Source organism: Bufo gargarizans, chromosome 1, assembly GCF_014858855.1.
Source record: "Bufo gargarizans isolate SCDJY-AF-19 chromosome 1, ASM1485885v1, whole genome shotgun sequence".
Classification (NCBI taxonomy): Eukaryota; Metazoa; Chordata; class Amphibia; order Anura; family Bufonidae; genus Bufo; species Bufo gargarizans.
The window spans coordinates 372,511,429-372,532,666 of NC_058080.1; the positions used below are offsets into that span (position 1 = coordinate 372,511,429).

The 21,238-nt window shown below is 42.0% G+C and overlaps 1 protein-coding gene across 1 annotated transcript in view; it reads right to left on the minus strand.

The window, feature by feature from the left end:
• The window catches only part of LOC122920408 (single-stranded DNA-binding protein 3-like), a 443,360-nt gene that overhangs the window by 294,903 nt on the left and 127,219 nt on the right, over nucleotides 1–21,238 (minus strand). The window lies entirely within an intron of this gene.

The following is a 21,238-nucleotide window of genomic DNA, read 5'->3' on the forward strand; positions in this document are numbered from 1 at the left end:
ATGGTGAAAATTTGGGAGAAAACAGTTGATATATTTGGTGCAAATCAAAACTCCATTCTTTTTGGTGCATTTTACTGCATAATTCTGGTGCAACATGTGTCATCAGAAAATGACCTATTGTTTAAATAAATATGTATATTCAAAAAATCCTGCAGTTTTCATACTGGCCACTAAGCCTAATAATAGGCCCTACTTCTTGGTCTGTACAGATCATTTCTCAGCAGTCATCTCCTTATGATAACAGGCAAGATTGCAATGACAGATATCACCTCTATATATAAGAACATATAATCCATCATTCACATTAGGTGATAGCACAGCTTATCTACTTCTGATCTCTGTACAGGTCACAGAGCATGCATAGGAAACTCTCTCATTGAATTCAATTAGTCTTATCCTGATCAATGTATCTATGTCCTATGGTGGCTGTTATAAAGCATCTCTCTAAATCAGGGGTCAGCAACCTTCAGCACTTCAGCTGTTGTGAAACTACAATTCCCAGCATGCTCCATTCATTTTTGTGAGAGCTCTTAGAAGAGCAGAGCAAGTATGCATGCTGGGAGTTGTAATTTCTCAACAGCTGGAGTACCAGAGATTGCCTACCTCTGCTCTAAATGCTGTTAACAGCAGATCAACATGGCAGGCCCCATCATCATGTTCAGGATATAGAATAAAAAAAAAACTATATATACAATTGGAAAACAATAACAATTTAGGAAAAAAAAAAGCATATGTGTCGCTATCTAGGTTTTAGCTGGCAAAAAATTATGGTGACAGATTCCCTTTAAGAAGAATATATGAAGCCCTTAGTCACCCATAATGGATTACAGTGAGAAATTGACTGGATACCCTACAAATAATAGTACCTAATTTAGTTAAAGAGGACCTTTCACTTGTATAAACTATGTGAACTGAGTATGCTACCATATAGAGCGGCGCCCGGGGATCTCACTGCACTTACTATTATCCCCGGGCGCCGGTACCTTTGCTCCTTAAGTTATAGTAGGCGGGTCTTCCCTTGTCCTGTGGGCGTCTCCTTCTCCTAGGCTGCAGCGCTGGCCAATCGCAGTGCACAGCTCACAGCCTGGGAGAAAAAAACTCCCAGGCTGTAAGCTGTGCACTGCGATTGGCCAGCGCATACTATATGGCAGCATACTCAGTTCACATAGTTTATACAAGTGAAAGGTCCTCTTTAAGGTATCATAATGTAGTGATAACTCAGCAATTGGGATAACAGAATGTACAGGCCCCCAAGAGCGTTTCGCTTGGGGGACACATGAGGGCAATGACACCATATGTTAGTATCTTATATTAGTGGTTTGAAGACAGCACACCAGAGTCAGCAAGTAGCTTTATATTCAATCTTTATTTTACCAGTGGTATAATCTCATGAAATTTATTGCTTATAGCCCGCTCAGACCTCCGGTGTCTTCCTCGGCGCGGTCTGGGGTCTTCTAAAAAATCTGTGTCGCTGGTGTTGGAGGATCCGGAGACCCTTGAGCGTGCTCGTTGATGCGTTACTTGGGTTCGTTGTGGGACCCTGTAGACGTATCCTAAATCGTAGTCTTGGCAGTCTCGTAAAAATTTGGTGCGTTTCATATCTTCCAAGTTCCTCTTGAAGAAGTTTATCTTCTGGGTCAGATTAGTTTTAATATTAGCACTTTCAAAAGCCACTTGACAAAATGTATGCTGAGGTCTCATAGCGATCAGAAGATATTGGATCCACCCAGAAAACTCGTGACACCGTCCTAGGCTGCTGCGCATTTTTTCCTTAATGTCGCTATTTAATATTCCACGAGATACCAGTGGTACTTTCTCTTACACGGAAGAAGATGCACTAAGAATCACTGCAAGTGTGACAGCATCAAACAAGTTCCTGACTAATCCAGGTTCGAACATATCTGTTTCAGCCCTTGAAAAAACTTAGAAAAAAGTGACTGCACTGGAACTTCATGCCGTGACATTGGCAGATCAGGAAAACCAAAGAGGAGAACACCAGACTAGAAAACACCCTGTTTGGCAATATTGCTGATGAAGAAAGTGCTAATATTAAAACTAATCTGACCCAGAAGATAAACTTCTTCAAGAGGAACTTGGAAGATAGGAAACGCACCAATTTTTTATGAGACTGCCAAGACTACGAATCAGAATACATCTACAGGGTCCCACAACGAACCCAAGTAACGCATCAACGAGCATGCTCAAGGGCCTCCGGATCCTCCAACACCAGCGACACTGGTTTTTAGAAGACCCCAGACCGTGCCGAGGAAGACGCCGAGGAGGTCTGGCCGGGCTATAAGCAATAAATGTCATTAGATTATACCACTGGCAAAATAAAGATTGAATACAAAGCTACTTTCTGACTCTGGTGTTCTGTCTCCAAACCACTAATATGGGTTACTTATTTACTCCAGGTGTGGAAGGACCTTGTCAGGAGATGTGCACCCACAAAAGCCACTTGACAAAAAGTGTGCTGAGGTCTCATAGCGATCAGACCATATGTTAGTATGTTGCATGGTTTCCTGCCCCCCCCCCTTTTTTTTGTTTTCCCGCTCTTTTTTGACAGGTTTACCTCAGGTTGAAAAGGTTCGTCCAGCATCAGCTGGTTTTAGCCGTTCTCACCTGATTTTGTTATGACAGCCAAGGATCTTCACTGATTGGTGCAGTTTGTTGCTGGGGAAGATTTCCGGACAGCTGATTGGTGTTTATGTCAACGGCAGGAAAAAATTTGTCCTTAAATGTGGGGTTCGGTGGCGATTCTGGGCCAGTTTTAAGAAGACTGGATTGTCGCCCCGCCCTCCCTCTCTTATTTTTTTCTTGTATGTCGCTTTGCTTTATTAGAGGGGCTGTATACTCAGCAATAGCTGAGTGGATTTCGGCAATTATTGGAATTTTGAATGGTTATTTATTTAATGAAATGTACGTTTTTAATTATTATTAATTTATTGGTCAATTAAAGTGTGTTATTTAAGGTTACCCTTAATAAAGCATTGCAGACATTTTTATTCCAATAACAAGGTGTAATGCCATCATTTATTAGATACTATGGGTCATTTATTAAGTTTGGAAGGGGTCATTTGCCACCATGATAGTACAGAAGATCCTATGCTATCTCTAAGTAGCAATTTATCAAAATCAGTGGGGGAGCTATATTAATCTGCTGTTGCCTATAGCAACCAATCAGATTCCACCTTTCATTTTCCAAAGGAGCGCTTAAAAATGAAAGGTGGAATCTGATTGGTTGTTATGGGCAACTAAGCCAGTTGTGATAAATCTCCCCCATAGTACAGTGGCTATGTAGAAAAGGCTTTGTTTAAGAATCCTGACACATGGGGAGATTTACTAATCAAACTGCGCCAGAATTCTGGCCCAAATAAAAAAAGGCAGGCATACATGCCACATTTATTAACCTGTTGTAGACACTTTCTTAAACTTTTTACAAATGTGTCAAACAAGGAGAGAGGCTTAGCACAAAATGTCAAGTACCTTTTATATCAGGCAAAACCTTACTCATATAAAAGGGTAAGAAATATGGAAACTGTCTAAAAGAAAAGCTGTCTTTGTTGCTAATATCAACCAATCATAGTACAGATTTGATGTTTCTGAGTTCTGAAAGAAATGGAAGCTGTGCTGTGATTGGTTGTTATAGACAATAAATATAGTTTTTCTTAGACAGCTTCATACATTTCCCCAAAGGTTTGCATTACAGTGAACGGAACAGGTAGAGCCAGTATACATATTCTACCTAAATATTGGGATGAATGGGCATTAAAAATGTAAAAAGTACACTCACACTAGACTTTGTGAAAGGTCTTTGATAAAATCCACAAGGGTAAAAATAAAGGTTTTCTGGTAATATGAGGAAATCAGTCAGGTTTAGTAAAATAACCCCACAATACCACTCAGGGCTTAACAGGACAATGCTTCCAAACAGCACAAGCCTCTTCCAAGACATACTGAATCCGCAGGATATGGCCAAGAGCGTTCTGTATTTTACTGGTTCCTGATTCCGGCCCACTGCCTGCAAATAAGTTAGACCTGCAAATTTTATTTTTCCTTAAGATTCCTAAAAATAAAATCTAATATATTTGTGGCCACAAAAAAGGTGCTAATCCAGTTATAATTCTTCCAGCTAAGTATTACAAGGTTTAGAAATGTTATTCAGTGAAAGCCTACTCGGAACATTCTTCTTTGACGAGATTTATCAAAACTGGTTTAAAGAAAACCTGGCTACTAGAACCTAGCAACCAATCAGATTCCAGCTTTCATTTTCTCAAGAAGAACTGGAAAATGAAAGGTGGAATCTGATTAATTGCTAGGGGTAAGTAAGCCAGTTTTACTTTACACCAGTTTTGATAAATCTTCCCCCCGTGTACTTTAATTAAATATATGATTGTGTCTGTGCTTTTAAATATTAACTATTATCAGAAATTCTAAGAGTTGCATTACCATTGAATGAATTATGCATATATACACCGTAGGAGGACTTTATCAATGGCTGGGCCTACAATTAATGAATCTATTAAAGATCATAGCTTTTACAGCATTTACAAAATATCTCATCAAATTCAACAAAGATTTAAAGGGGTTGTGTCACTTCAGCAAGTGCATTTATCATGTAGAGAAAGTTAATACAAGGCACTTAGTAATGTATTGTGTTTGTCCATATTGCTTCCTTTACTGTCTGGATTAATTTTTCCATCAAATTATTCACTGCTCATATCCATGGTTATGACCATCCTGCAACCCAGCACCGGTGGCCGTGCTTGCACACTAGGAAACAGCACGAGCCTATGCAGGGCCGGCGTCAGCACCAGGCACACCCGGGCAAGTGTCGGGGCCCACTGCTCCTGGACGGGCCCACTGTGCCCGCTCACTCCTGCAGCTGTGTCCTGGTTTTCATTAAACTGCCTGTTCTAAATTCTAGGGCAGCTTACCCCAGCAATGCAGACAATTGGACTCAGAACAGGGTGGATGGAGTTTTGTACTGGGCTAAAGGACCTTCTTGATGTCATCGGCCCATGTGACTAGTGGAGGAGAAGCCGGAGGAGCAGAGAGCTTTGTTTCTGTCAGGGCCGTTTTTAACGCAGGGCAAAAGGGTCCGCTGCCCCGGGCCCAGTTGCTCCTGGGGGGCCCAAAGCAACTGCCTCTTGAGCCCCACTAGGCACTGGAGGACCTTTCATGGGTCCATACTTTATTAACTAAGTAACAGGGCATGTAGGGCATATATGGGGCATGTCCCTGCATTTACTATTATTTCTCCTGCGCTGTATGCTAAGTAACAGCATCGGAACACCAGGGAGGAGACATCAGCTTTTCTCTGTGGGAGTTCCTTCTCCCTGCGCAGCGCTAAATGTCACAACCAGGAGAAAAAAAATTAAAATCACCTTCTCCCTGGGAGAAAAGCTGATGTCTCCTCCCTGGTATTCTGATGCTGCTACTTAGCATACAGTGCAGGAGAATGTAACCACAGCGACGCAACGGAGCGACGCCAGAAATAATAGTAAGTGCAAGGACATCCCCCATGTATGCCCTACATGCCCTGCTACCTAGTTAATAAAGTATGGACCCATGAATGCTGCAGCGGCACTTGTTTTCTCCCTCTTTCCCAGGGTCCAATCAATCCGGTCCCTGTAACCGCCGCCTGCTGCAGCGTCTTGGATATCTGCAGGTTCCCCACCACACACACGGGGGGCGAAGGAGGAGTGGGGCGGACGGGCGGCTCCATGCTTTGTCCCCGGCGCTGGGTGACAGTGGCGGCGGAGAGAGCATCAGCGAGGCGGCACACACTACAGGAGCGGCTGCGGGAGGGAGGAGGCGTCGGGAGGAAGGAAGGGGAAATGCTGCGCTTATCGCTGCCAGTCAACTCTGCACACAGGCTCCGGGGCTGACAATAGCGAGGTGCAAGCTGGACCACACTAACGTCTCTCCGCCCGATGCCGGCTCCGCTCTATGAGGCTTCTCACCTAGGGCACCGCCATTCTTCTCACTGGTGGACGCACAGCACACCTCCGGCAGGAAACTTTACCTCAGCACAAGGGTGAGGGCGAGGGAGGATGAATGCACCACACCATATGTATATATGTTACACGTATATAAGCTGTACTTGCAGTATGCTCTGTATATATATTGTGGGTATACAGTCATATAGCTGTACTTGCAGTATGCAGTATGTATCTGCGCCCATGATGATACCACTTATGCCCTACATCCTCTCTTGCCCTCACTATGGTGCTGAGGTAAACCCCACAGACAGTCGCCAGTTGCTGAATTAAATTTTCAATCCTCCTCCCCCTCCGGCTTCCTCTGCAGCCGCCTCACACCCCGGGATCCGGGCCCTACATCTGCCGCCTGCTGCAGCGTATTCTTCACCGGACAACCTTATATCGGTGTACAATACCGGAGACTGATCACATCATTACACATGTATTACACTCCAAACTCCATCCTTGTATACATATTACACTCCAACCCCCTGCATTACACTACAGCCCTCATCATTATATACATATTACACCCCCCATTATTATATACATATTATACTCCAACCCCCATCATTATACACAATAAACACATTATACATAATAAAAGCCCTGTGTGCATGCTCCGTGTGTGTGTGCCCATAATTAAACTGTGCATGCGCAGTGCGCCGACCAATCAGCGCACAGCGTTCTACACGCCGCCTACACCAGCTCCCTGCCCATTCACCTCCGCTACACACAACTGAGCTACCCACACCAATGCGCTGATCACACGGGGAGGTCTCAGCCATCCTTTAACTGCGCATGTGTGGCGCACAGAGCAATCATCACACAGCACTCCACACACTGCACACCTGCGCGCCGGCCAATTACCACCGCCGCTCGCAGATTATCTCTACGTCGGAGCGCCGTCATTACTGTCCACGCATCACAGAGCCGCACAGTCCCAGCACTCTCAGCCACAGACAGCAGCCGCTGCCAGCAATCTCAGCCACTAGTCGCTGCCAGCAGTCTCAGCTACCAGTCGCTGCCAGCGGTCTCAGCTACCAGTCGCTGCCAGCGGTCTCAGCACCACCAGTCAGTGAAAGCCATCCCCTTGCCATTTAATATACACTGTTCCTACTAATGTTTATGCACTACTGTTCTAGCGCCTGTTACGTTATTGTAACAGGCTTAATGTCTAGTACAATTATAAAATTATACATTTACAATTGTTTAGTACAATTACATTTATCAGCAGTTTCCCTTTGAGATCTCGAGCTGACTGGCAATGTACATCTAACTTTAAACTGCTCCGAAAATCACTTCATGAACAATTGGTCACATTGGAAAGAAAGGACTACTGCATGTACTCTGTCATGTTGGATAATTAGGGAGATGTCCAGATTTTCCTATCTCTGGTTGCACTGCATAGAAAATTGTAGATAATAAATTACCAATGGCCAAACCCACTGTTTTCAAAGGACCTGGCCAACAATCTAATACTGTATGTGCGGGGAGCTCTGGGGTCCCCATCTTTCTGAGAGATCAGAGGATCAGGCACATTGAATAGCAAAGCCCAATCCTTTTGTTCTCCCAGGAGATGTGTCTGGCAGCTGGCTCATCAATGAAAACTCATACTCAGATAGGTAATAATAACTTTAAAACATCAATGACAAAGGTAAAAAATCCTTGAAAATGCACATATACAAAAGATATTTTTAATTACTTATGGATCCTCAAACTTTGAAAGAGAATTTATTCAACAGTACTTTATATGTAGTTTCCTATATGTTTTCACACATTTCTAACTTTCTATATAATCATACTACATTCTCCTCTAGAATTGATCAAGAGTCTGACAAGAAACCTCTGAGACTCTAACCCATCATGAATGCTCAGAGCTACTGACGCAATGAAGCTGTAGCATTATGATTAGAGATAAGCTAATTTTTCTAAAATTCGATTCGATTGAGCCATTTCACAGAATTTTTCAGAGAAATTTGCTTCGATCCCAATTTATTTGTTGTTGCGAATCGCGTTAAAAAACGGCTATTTCCTGGCTGCTGAGAGCCTTTATAGTGGTGTAGAAAAGTGTGCCTTGCACACGAGTCTTCTTTGGTAATGAAATAATACTGCGAGTCCGTATGACATGCAGATGACAGGCGTCGCTCTTAAACTAACTCCTTACTTCACTTATTTCGGCTGTCACGGAGCAAAAACTGACCAAATAACTCAAGTATTCACTCAGCCTTACAGGTAGATGTTAGCGTCAAGAAGAAGCTTACACCGTCGTCAACTGATTCCACATAGATGTCTACAGAACATGTTCTATTAAATGAGTATATAAATAGAGCCCACCGACAGAGTGGAGAGGGTGTCAGCAGTAAGTTTGTGTTGACGTCACTGATTAATTTTCTCCATTCTCTGATCCGTCAGAACAATTACCCGGAAAAAACGGATCCTAACTGTGGAGCATATGCCTTCACTCGGTCAGCATTTGCTCAATAATTCATCAGTATTGCTAATGGCAAAAAAAAAGACCATACAGATCAGAAGAAGTGTCAAATAAATGATGATGTCAGCCAGGCCAAAAGCCAAAATAGTGGACAAGTCATGAAGTAGGGAAGGTGGGAACAGCATGAGAAGTCCACAGAGTGGACCTATGACATATTGGTGTGGTGAAAGCAGCATAAAGAGACCACTGAGTGGTACAATGACAGAGTCTGGAGGTGGCAGCAGTATTAGGAGGCCACCGAGTGGCTCAATGACCGAGTCTGCAGGTGGTGGCAGCATGAGGAGACCACAGAGCGGAACAATGACAGAGTCTGGAGGTGGAGGCAGCAGCATCAGGAGGAGGCCACAGAGTGGCACAATGACAGAGTCTGGAGGTGGCAGCAGCATGATTAGGCTGCAGAGTGGCACAATGACAGAGCCAGTAGGTGGTGACAGCAGCAGCATTAGGAGTAGGCCACTGAGTGGCACAATGACAGAGTCTGGAGGTGGCAACAGCATAAGTAGGCCACAGAGTGGCACAATGACAGAGTCTGTAGGTGTCGGCAGCAGCATTAGGAGAAGGCCAGAGAGTGGCATAATGACAGAGTCTGTAGGTGGTGGCAGCAGCAGCAGCATTAGGAGAAGGCCACCGAGTGGCACAATTACTGTAGCACAATAGTAGTGGCACAATAGTCTGGAGGTGGCAGCAGCATAGGGAGGAGGCCACAGAGTGGCAAAATGACAGAGTCTGGAGGTGACAGCAGCATGAACAGACCACAGAGTGGCACAATGACAGAGTCTGGAGGCGGCGGCGGCAGCAGCAGCATCAGGAGTAGACCACAGAGAGGCACAATGACAGAGTCTGGAGGTGGCGGCAGCAGCAGCATTAGGAGGAGGCCACAAAGTGGCACAATGACAGAGTCTGGAGTTGGCAGCAGCATGAGAAGACCACAGAGCAGCACAATGACAGAGTCTGGAGGTGGCGGCAGCATCAGGAGGCCATAGAGTGGCAAGGTGACATACTGAGGAGGTTGGTGGCAATACAAGTACCTGCTGAAGATGGTGGGTGAAAGAAGGAGCACTTGGCATCAAATGTGTGGCATCAGGCGGGTAACAGCATCAGAATAGAAGTTGAGGCAGGTAGCCAGAAGAAACCGGTCTCTTTTGTCAAATTGTTGGTGTGGCGCCATGGATGATCTAGTCGGATGCATCAGGCATTGGTGTTTGGAAATCCTGGCTGATCCACGCCTGATTCATATTGATGCAGTGTCCCACTATGTGCTATATGTGGGCACTTTAAACTGTTGGTAAATGTCATATCAAATGTATTGTGGTATCATGCTGTAATTCCCTTTATTATGCTGTGTCATTTACCTTTATTCGCCCCTAAGGCCTCTTTCACACTGGCATCACGTTTTGGCTCCGGATGCGTCCCGGGTGCATTGTGGCAAACCTGCGCGAGTAGGTACGCAATTGCAGTCAGTTTTGACTGCGATTGCGTTCCGTTGTTCAGTTTTTATCGCACGGGTGCAATGTGTTTTGCACGCACATGATAAAAAAATGAATGTGGTACCTAGACCCAAACTTCTTCACTGAAGTTCAGGTTTGGGTTCAAGGTTGTATAGATGTAATTATTTTCACTTATAACATGGTTATAAGGAAAAATAGCATCCTTAATACAGAATGCTTACTAAAATAGGGCTGGAGGGGTTAAAAAATGTAAAAAATTTTTTAACTCACCTTAATCCATTTGTTTGCGCAGTCCGGCTTCTCTTCTTTATCCTTTCTTCAGGACCTGGGTAAAGGACCTGTGGTGACCATGTTATAAGGGAAAATAATATAATGATCTGGTCACCATCCCAATCATCTCCTAGGAACCATGCGTGAAAATCGACCGCATCCGCACTTGCTTGCAGATGCACGCAGCCCCATTCATTTCTATGGTGCCTGCGTTGCGTGAAAAACGCACAAGAGATGTGAAAATCACCGTTCATGTGCACAGACCCATAGAAATAAATGGGTCCAGATTCAGTGCGGGTGCAAGGCGTTCACCTCACGCGTTGCACCCGTGCAGAAATCTCGCCCGTGTGAAAGAGGCCTAAGTGGTGCTGGCACTACTTATATATATAGCTGGGGATGGGTGTCAAGTCAGTGTATGTGTTGAGGATGAGAATGAAGAGAGGAGGAAGATAGTGGAGGAGGTGGAAATTTGTTTTTCCACTGAAATAATTCACAAAAGATTTTACTGTATACAAGTGCAGCGCTTAACGCTGGATACAATTCATTTTTTTCCACCCAAAAAAATCACAAAAGATTTTACCACATAACTGCAGCGCTAAACGCTGAATAAAATGTATTTTTCCACCGAAATAATTCACAAAAGATTTTACCACATATACCACAGATTTTACCACATATAACTGCAGTTTTTCTACCGAAATAAAATAGTAACATAGTATATAAGGCCGACAAAAGAAATTTCTCCATCCAGTTTGGCCTATTATCCTGCACGTTGATCCAGAGGAAGGCAAAAAAAAAAAAAAAAACTGAGGTAAAAGCCAATTTTTCCCTACTTAAGGGGAAAAAAATTCCTTCCCGGCTCCAATAAGGCAATCAGAATAACTCCCTGGATCAACGACCCCTCTCTAGTAGCTATAGCCTGTAATATTATTATACTCCAGGAATACATCCAAGCTCCTCTTGAACTCTTTTAGTGAACTCACAATCACTGGCTCCTCAGGCAGAGAGTTCCATAGTCTCACTGCTCTTACCGTAAAGAATCCTCTTCTATGTTTGTGTACAAACCTTCTTTCTTCCAGACGCAGAGGATGTCCCCTTGTCATAGTTACAGTCCTGGGGATAAATAGATGATGGGAGAGATCTCTGTACGGACCCCTGATATATTTATAATAGTAATTAGATCTCCCCTCAGTTGTCTTCTTTCTAAAGTGAATAACCCTAATGTTGATAATCTTTCAGGGTACTGTAGTCCCCCCATTCCAGTTATTACTTTCGTTGCCCTCCTTTGTACCCTCTCCCGCTCTACTATGTCTGCCTTGTTCACAGGAGCCCAGAACTGTACACAGTACTTCATGTATGGTCTGACTAGTGATTTGTAAAGTGGTAGGACTATGTTCTCATCACGGGCATCTATGCCCCTTTTGATGCAACCCATTATATTATTGGCCTTGGCAGCAGCTGCCTGACACTGTTTTTTAAAGCTTAGTTTGCTGTTCACTAAAATTTTGAGGTGCTTTTCCATGTCAGTGTTACCAAGTGTTTTACCATTTACTATGTACTGGTGACTTGCATTATTCCTTCCCATGTGCATAACCTTACATTTGTCAGTGTTAAACCTCATCTGCCACTTATGTGCCCAAGCCTTCAATCTACCCAGATCCATCTGTAGCAGTATACTGTCCTCTTTCTTGTCAATTACTTTACACAGTTTAGTGCCACCTGCAAAACATTATATTTTACTGTGCAAGCCTTCTACAAGATCATTAATAAATATATTCAAAAGAATAGGCCTAATACTGACCCCTGAGGTACTCCACTAGTGACAGTGACCCAATCTGTGTGTGTACCGTTAATAACCACCCTCTGTTTTCTATCACTGAGCCAGTTACTTACCAAGATACAGACATTTTCTTCCAGTCCAAGAATTCTCATTGTATGCACTAATCTTTTATGCGGTACAGTGTCAAATGCTTTGGAGAAGTTTAGATATACGACATCCATTGCTTCGCCGCTGTCAAGTCTAGAACTTACCTCCTCATAGAAACTGATTAAATTAGTTTGACATGACCGATCACTCCTAAAGCCATGCTGATACTGTTATTTGCTTATTTTCCTTGAGGCACTCCAAGATAGCATCTCTTAGAAAACCATCAAACAGTAATGTCATAGCCAGACCCTTATTTCTCATATTTAAGGACTCTATACTGACAGGGAGTGTTTCACAGGATTGGCGCATAGCAAACGTAGTGCCGATATTCAAAAAGGGTGCAAAAACAACCTGGAAACTATAGTCCGGTAAGTTTAACTGTCGTGTTAAACTTACCGGACTATAGTTTCCAGGTTGTTTTTGCACCCTTTTTGAATATCGGCACTACGTTTGCTATGCGCCAATCCTGTGAAACACTCCCTGTCAGTATAGAGTCCTTAAATATGAGAAATAAGGGTCTGGCTATGACATTACTTAATTCTCTTATGATACGGGGGTGTATGCCATCTGGTCCTGGCGATTTGTCTATTTTATTATTTTTAAGACGCTGCTGTACTTCTTTATGGGTCAGATAGGGCACTTTTAATGGGGAATTTACTTTTACATTCTGCATTTTTTCTGACAGTTTATTTTCTTCAGTGAATATAGAGAATATTTTTTTTATTAGCTTTGCTTTCTCCTCATCGCTCTCTGCAACTCCCCCCTAATTACTCTGTAGAGGCCGACACCTTCAGATTTATACTTTTTACCATTTATATCATTAAAAAACATTTTAGGGTTAGTTTTGCTCTCTTTGGCAATTAATCTCTCGGTCTCCAGTTTGGCTGCTTTTATTAGTTATTTACATATTCTATTTTTTTCCTTATAGTATTTCAGTGCTTCCTTGCTACCATCCAGTTTTAAATGCTATATTTTTCTCATTTATTGCTTTCTTTACAGTTCTATTTATCCACAGTGTTTTTTTTCTTGGTTTTCTACCTTTTATTCCCATAAAGAGGATACTCTCACAATTAGATTTTAGGATGCTATTAAAAATATCCCATTTTGTGGCTGTATTTTTATTTTTGAGGACTTTGTCCCAGTTAGTTGGGCCTATGGCCTCTCTTAGTTGGCTAAATTTAGCTTTTTTGAAGTTTGGTATTTTTGTTCCTCCCTGAAGAAACACTCTTTTGAATGATAATTGGAAGGGTATTACTTTATGGTCACTATTTCCCAGGTGTCCCCCGACCTGCACATCTGTTGTTCTGTCAGGTCTTTTGATTAATACTAAGTCCAGTGCGACCATCCGTCTAGTCGGTCCTGAACCAGTTGAGAAAGGTAAATGTTTTTGGTTGTTGCCAAGAACCTGTTTCCTTTATGAGATATACAAGTTTCAGTTTCCCACTGTATATATGGGTAGTTGAAGTCCCCTATAATAACCACCTCATCATGATTTGCCTCGTCTATCTCGTTTAGTAGCAGATTTTCTGTGGACTCTGGTATATTAGGTGGTTTATAATAAACTCCTATTAGTAATTTATTATTGTTTTTGCCTCCATGTATGTCTACCCACAGTGACTCCACATGTTCATGTCCCTCACTTATATCTTCCCGGAGTGTGGGCTTTAGACTGGACTTTGCATAAAGGCAGACCCCCTCCCCCTCTCCGTTCATAGATACCATTCAGCCATGTCTCAGCTATTCCCATGTCATAGTCCTCCTCACACATCACTAATTCCAGTTCCCCAGTTTTATTAGTCAGGCTTCTGGCATTAGTATACATACAATTAAGAGGTTTATGTATATTTTGTACCCTACACTTTTGCTTCTGAGCTGTCCTAGTCCCTCCTTCCATTTCTCCCCCAGTCCCACTACCTTGCCCCTGGTCTCTATCTGCACTATCTTCACACCCTATAATGTAATTACCCTCCCCCAGTCCCTAGTTTAAAAACTCCTCCAACCTTATAGCCATCTTCTCCCCCAACACAGCTGCCTCGTCCCCATTGAGGTGCAGCCCATTACTACGATAGAGCCTTTAGCCAACAGAGAAGTCGCCCAGTTCTACAGGAACCCAAACCCCTCCTTCCTACACCAGTTCTTGAGACATTTGTTAACCTCCTTAATCTCCTGCTGCCTCTCTTGTGTGGCTCGTGGTACCGATGCAGTGCAGTGCATATATTTTTTTTTTTACTGTAATACGCCCCTATACGCTTTCATCAGAAATAACTGCAACAGTGCAGTGCGTATATATTTTTCTTATTTTACTGAAATATGCCCGTATACACTTTCACCAGAAATAACTGCAACAGTGCAGTGCGTAAATATTTATCTTTTTTAATGTAATACGCCGCTATACACTTTCACCAGAAATAATTGCAACAGTGCAGTGCGTATATATTTTTCCTGTTGTACTGAAATACGCCCCTATATTCTTTCAACTAAAATAACTGCAGAAGTGAAATGCATATATATATATTTTTTTTTTTTGTCGTACTGAATAAGATACTAAGATATAAGCCACTAAAGGCTTTTCAACATAACACTTGCAGCCCAATAACAAAAAGCTACAGAGCTGTCTAATGACTATTTGGATCACCAAATAATCGTTCCCTGCACTTCTAAATCATTTTCCTATCAATGTCCCTAGCGCCTTCTGACATCTCTCCTTGCACTAAGATGCTGTGAAATTATTCCTCTCTATCCTTTCCCTGCACTTAAATCCTTTTTTCATTTTATTTTAATTTTTAAACATTGAGGTTTTTCCAATTGCTGTCCCTAGCAGCTTCACACGTCTGTCCCTGCACTCTGAAAGCTAGAAAATGGCACAATCTAAAATGGCTGCTGTATTTATAGGGCAGTGACATCACAGGGCTGGCAGGCTGCTGATTGGCTGCATGCAGGCATGTCAATCTGGGTGATCCCGCCTTCCCAGAGTTCCTTGCCCCATGTCCTCAGTCACACGTGTAGCCAGCATTTTAGGAAAATTGTGATTCGTTACCACGAAGCGAGGGGAAGTATGCGTTCATTGAGAATCAAATTTTTCCTGAAATTCGGATGGAATTCCACTTTGTCAGCTTTGATTCGATCATATCTAATTATGATCAATGGAGACTTGTCCATCCTGACTATTCTACAAATGCCTGAGATAGCAGTATCTCTTTATGGTGTTTTCAGACATTTTTTATTTTTATTTTTAAGCAGTTTAGACAACATTAGAAGTGGATCTATTCGGAAAAAGTCTGAGTCCTTTCTTAGTATATGAAATTTCTTTGGTAAGCACTCGTGCCTTGCAGTGCTGGGGTCCTAGGTTCGAATCTGACCATGAACAACATCTATATGGAGTTTGTATGTTCTCCTCGTGTGTGTGTGGGTTTGCTCCGGGTACTCCGGTTTCCTCCCACACTCCAAAGACATACTGGTAGGGAACTTAGATTGTGAGCTCCATTGACAACAGCGTGATGCTAATGTCTGTAAATCGCTCCAGAATATGTCAGCACTATATAACTGTGTAAAATAAATAGAATCTGCATTTTGTGGTGCTCAATGGCATCCCTTTGTCTATTTAATGCAAAGACATGGTGGTTCCTGCAGAGGGAAAGAGATGTTCTTTATGACTGCCTCTGTTTTTTTAGTAATTGATGGTGGTCCTAAATGATTAACCACCCTTTGTTAAATAAGAATCCCCCAATACGGTATTTGAAAAAGTTTTCTAAACCAGACAAACCATTTAAGGGTTCTATTTCATTGATCATAGAATGGTGAAGACCTCTGAACATCACTAATGCATCTGACCAGGACTTGTACAATGGAGGTTCTATGAACCAAAATAAACCAATCAAACATCATTATAACATGTTATATTATAACAAGCTCTCTTACAAGAAATGCAGCATGGAAAAATCCTACAAGCAACTGTGATAAATATTACTACATGTCAAAGTTTTATAGTCCCTGAATCCCAGTGTTGTAACCTTTGATGTGGGGTGATGGGCTCACCCAGTACTAAATGCAATAGGATATGATTTCACTTCCTCAGACATAGCTAGAGAGATCTAAAAAATATGCTGTATCCCAGCAGTGTACCAATAAATAATTTGAAATACATGTCTGCTTCATAATCGATGGGTCCCCTGTGTGGAGAAGGGACCATAATTTACGAGAGTTCTCCATTGTACTCAGAATATAGACAGGTCACAGCTTCTCTCCAAGGCAGTATGAATAGCTGTAGGATCCCAAGAGTGAAATCAAACACAAGAACAGAATACTGAACTTACACTTTCAAATAGAGACTGCACACATTATGTTGTGAATTGTAATTTCTTTAATTAAAGTTCCTGAAAGCCATTATTCATCAGGCCAGTCATATGGTCTTCAGTCTACAAGCCCCTATCTATTCAGCTTGGAAGGACATCTCTTGGATATACACGGTAACATTTGTAATTTAGTTGTTCTAAATGATACATAAATCTTCTAAATCTCATGCTGTTAGGTAAAATAGGATGCAGTTTTTCCAGTTAGATATTGCCCCCATTTACAGATAAAAAACTCAGTGGCACAAGAACCTAGACTGGGTCCATCAGAGGAGAAGTTTCTGAAGTACTACACTCCATCTAAGCAGAAATTAAACATCTCAATTGTTATTTTAATTGTTATATTTAATCATTATATACAAAGCACATATCTTTGAGGTTATTTGTTAATCAGCCTATAGAGAGTGACTGGCCCTAAATGAGTTAGCCTTCTGTTAGACCTTTGGTGTCCATTAATGTGTCAGAGCCTGGTACCACTAGAGCAGTGGTGGAAAACCTACCGATGTAGTAGAGTTAGTGTATGGGACGGGTGACAGAGGCGACACTCAGAGCTCTCTCTCCCTGGAAAAAGTCTATGGTGTACCAATGTGCCTTAGACTTTTCTGCTTATTAATTAGCACTATGCGTACTAGCGTACTTTGACCAGTACAGGCAGCACACTGAATGTAGGCAGGCTATTATAGCTAAATGATAAAGAACATGAAAGATATACTATTGGACTGTAGTATTCAGGTTAAATTGCCGTGTTGGTACTTTGCGATAAATAAGTGGGTTTTGGGTTGCAGTTTGGGCACTCTGTCTCTAAAAGGTTCACCATCACTGCACTAAAGGATTCTCTGGTACTTTGGTGAGCTAGTCTAATTTAGAGTTGAGCGATATACCGGTCTTGGTTATATACCGTGGTATTAAGAAACAGCATCTGTACATATCAGGTACCAATTAGAGCCTGCAGCGGTCGCCCTCAGCTCCTCCAAGCTCCCAAAATGAAGTCTCTGCCCGCCGATGTCTAATTCAAATAACGAGCGAGGCTGATGAGCAGCACAGGAGCAATGAGACGGGTAAAGTCTCACTCCAACCCCCACAGAGTTTGCCTGTGAGTGATGGAGGAAGAGGAGTGTAAGAGAGACCCTAAAAGATATCCCGACTGTTTTTAAAAAAGGTGTTATGTCTGTCTATGATCATGTATGTTATACTGAGAGGAGGGGGGTGGCCTTGTGGCTGCCCCATACAGTATAACTTCTCCTTGTGGCTGCTCCAGTGCCCCATACAGTATAACGTCTCATTGTGGCTGCCCCAGTGCCCCCTACAGTATAATGTCTCCTTGTGGCTGCACCAGTGACCCATACAGTGTAATGTCTCATTGTGGATGCCCCATACAGTATAATGTCTCCTTGTGGCTGCCCCAGTGCCCCATACAGTATAATGTCTCCTTGCGGCTGTCCCCATACAGTATAACATCTCCTTGTGGCTGCCCCATACAGTATGAGGTCTCCTTGTGGCTGCTCCATATAGTATAATGTCTCATTGTGGCTGCCTCATACAGTATAATATTTCCCTGTGGCTGCCCCATACAGTATAACGTCTCCTTGTGGCTGCCCCATACAGTATGAGGTCTCCTTGTGGCTGCCCCACACAGTATGATATCTCCTTATGGCTGCCCCATATAATATAACATCTCCTTGTGGCTGCCCCAGTGCCCCATACAGTATAACATCTCCTTGTGGCTTGCCTAGTGCTCCATACAGTATAACGTCTCCTTGTGGCTTCCCCGGTGTCCCTATACAGTATAATGTCTCTTTGTGGCTGCCCCAGTGCTCCATACAGTATAATGTCTCCTTGTGGCTGCCCCATACAGTATAACGTCTCCATGTGGCTGCTCCATACAGTATATTCTTGTGGCTGCCCCAGTGCCCCATACAGTATAACGTCTCCTTGTGGCTGCCCCAGTGCCCCATCCCCAGTATAATGTCTCCTTGTGGCTGCCCCATACTGTCAAATGTCTCCTTGTGGCTGCCCCATACAGTAAAATGTTGCCTTGTAGCTGCCCCACACAGTATAATGTCTCCTTGTGGCTTCCCCATACAGTATAATGTCTCCTTGTGGCTGCCCCATACGGTATAATGTCTCCTTGTGGCCCGAGTGTTTTTTTCTTCTAAATGGGCATTTATCGCAATATATATCGTTATCACAATAAATTTCTTAAAATCGTTATTGTGGGAATATTTTTGATATTGCCCAACCCTAGTCTAACTCTAACTTTATAGAAAAGTCAAAATGTGATCTTTAAATCTGTACCTTTCATGTATTGTATTCAGACATACATGTTGTGTCTGCGCCAATTATTGATACTGCTACTGCACACGTCATCACAGCTGGGAGTTCTCAGGTCCTAGAGGAGGCTGATGCAGGAGCCTGCGGATGTAACCATGCACACCCACCTCCAGTAAAATTTACTCACAAAGGCTATAAAAAGAATACAGGACATAAACCTATCAGGAAAGTGCAAGCATAATATATACAGTCAGGACATTAGTATAAAAACACCCCAAAAGGATCACATTCACATTTATTATATGAAGTAATATAAACTCCAAGAGCATGTTTAGCATAGACTAATGACTCTTACAGACGAGTGATCTGAAACCTGCCCATATACTGGCTGCAAAAAACAACAACTTTTTCTCATACACCATATACAGATGGTATCTGTGTGGCATCTGTTCTTATTGCACATCCATTCTCTTGAATGGTAAAATCAGACCTAAATGGTGCATAATTCTCTGCACTATAATGGGTCAGTATTCAGTCGTTCTACAGTGGGATAGCACCCAGACGCTAAAATTCCTTGTCTGAATGAGCCCATAGGGTACTAACAGAATATCATTTACTGCAGTACCCCTTTGATCCCATGTAATTATCTTTACTGTTTTAGTATTTTCATATTTTCGGTCAGATATGACAGAACTTTTGGTAAAGGGTTATATTTTAGATTAGGGTCTAGCCCTGTAAATAATTGCGTTTTATGGTATGAACAGTCCACTTTTCTTGACTGTGGGGCTTCTGGCATCCAATAGGCCGAGACATTGTTAACCCCTTGAGGACCGGGCCACTTTTTAACCTTAAGGACCAGACAGATTTTTGCAAATCTGACATGTGTCACTTTACGTGGTGATCACTTTAAAACGCTTTTACTTATCCAAGCCATTCTGAGATAGTTTTCTTGTCACATATTGCACTTCACGACAGTGGTAATTTTGATTTAAAATATTTCATTTTTATTTATAAAAAAGTACCAAATTGACCAAAAATTGGGAAAAATTCACAACTTTCCAAATTTCAATTTCTCTGCCTTTAAAACAGATAGTGATATCATATATAATAGTTATTACTTTACATTTCCCATAAGTCTACTTCATGTTTGGATCATTTTGTGAATGCCATTTAATTTTTTGGGGACATTAAAAGGCTTAGAAGTTTAAAAGAAAATCTTGATATTTTTTAGAAAAATTTCCAAAACCCACTTTTTAAGGACCAGACCATGGTTTTTGGAGGGCAGATTTCAGTGGGATAATTTTAACTTGCCATGTAACATTTGAAGACCCCCTGATGCACCCCTAGAGTAGAAACTCCAAAAAAGGGAGACCATCTTGGAAACTACAGGATAAAGTGGTTGCTTTGTTGGTACTATTTTAGGGTACCGATGATTTTTGGTTGCTCTGTATTACACTTTTTGTAACAAAAAAAATAGCTGTTTTGGCACTGTTTTTATTTTTTGTTATTTACAAAGTTTATCTGACATGTTAGATCATGAGCTATTTCTATAGAGCAAGGTGTTATGGACGCGACAATACCAAATATGACTACTTTTTTGTTGCTGTTTGTTTCAGTTTTACATAATAAACATTTTTGAAAAAAATGATTTTTTTGTGTCTTCATATTTTGAAAGCCATATTTTTTTTTTTATGGGCGACTGTCTTATGTAGGGGCTCATTTTATTCGGTATGAGATGATGGTTTGATTGGTACTATTTAAGGGTGCATATGACTTTTGAATCGCTTGGTATAGCACTTTTTATGATGTAAGGTGACAAAATGTCTTTTTGACACCATTTTCATTTTATTTTTATGGTATTCACCTGAGAGGTTATATCATGTGATATTTTTATAGAGCAGGTTGTTAAAGATGCGGCAATACCTAATTTGTATATATTATTTTTATTTCAGTATTATACACTAATATCATTATTGGAACAAAAAAAAAAATCCTGTTTTAGTGTCTCCATAGTCTGAGAGTAGGATATCATTTTTGTGGGATGAGGTGCCGGTTAGATTGGTACTAGTTTGGGGTGCATATGACTTTTTGATAGCTTGCTATTACACTTTTTGTGATGTAAGGTGACAAAAAAATGGCTTTTTGACACAGTTTTTATTTTTTTACGGTGTTCACTTAAGGCCTCAGTTCAGTGTGGCGGGATCTAGAGAGTGTTGCTGGAGGAGGTGGAGCACTGTGGATGGGCAATCACACTAAACCACCAATAACTGCATGGACAGCTGATTTTGTTCAAGTTCAGAGCTGGGCAAGGAATTTGGGCACGGATACAAAACACACAGATAAAGTAATTAAACTGAAATCAGCTTATAATGGGGGCAATTAATTTCCGACTCTGGGTCCTGCTGAAGCTCTTGGCCCTGTCCATGGGAACAAGAATTAAAGTTCCTGTAGACAGAGATGTGGTGGCCCATGCTGCTGCCAGTTGATAGAATTAT